Source organism: Terrapene carolina, unplaced genomic scaffold (assembly GCF_002925995.2).
Source record: "Terrapene carolina triunguis isolate 2854851 unplaced genomic scaffold, T_m_triunguis-2.0 Scaffold517, whole genome shotgun sequence".
Taxonomy (NCBI): Eukaryota; Metazoa; Chordata; order Testudines; family Emydidae; genus Terrapene; species Terrapene triunguis.
This window is the reverse complement of record NW_020664868.1, coordinates 1,247,653-1,248,151: the sequence shown is the minus strand read 5'-3', so window position 1 is coordinate 1,248,151 and position 499 is coordinate 1,247,653.

Here is a 499-nt window from a genome sequence, read left to right as displayed (position 1 = left end):
GGGGGGGATGGAGCAAACACCCCCCTCCCAAAGCACTCTGCTGCTCGCCTTCCCCTTCCGAAAGCAGGGCGAGCCCCCCCTCCCTCCCCAGTCCTCTGCCCAGAGGAGATTTCTTGCCTTCCAATGGCGGGGGCCCCCCTGGGGGGAAAGCTGGAAGTGGGGTGGGGTGGGGGGGACAGATCCCTAAAGTCCCCACCCCCTTCAAGAGATCAGGGGCCCCCCCACCCCCAAAAAGCTGCAGAGCAGAGGAGAGGGGGGGCCGGGGAGGGGGGCCGGGCTGGGCTCGGGGGCAGGTTCCCGGCTCGCTCGGCTTCCTCCCCGGGCGGCGGCGGCGGGGGCCGGTCCCGGGGCCGGGGCTCGCCGAGGAGGAGGAGGAGGAGGAGGAAGAAAGATGCTCTGTCTGCCCAGCCCCGGGAGCTGTGAGCACATCCGGAAGTGGAAGGGGCTTTTTCTTTAACCCCTGCCTGGCTCTCCGGCTCGGAGGCGGATCCCCCCCCCC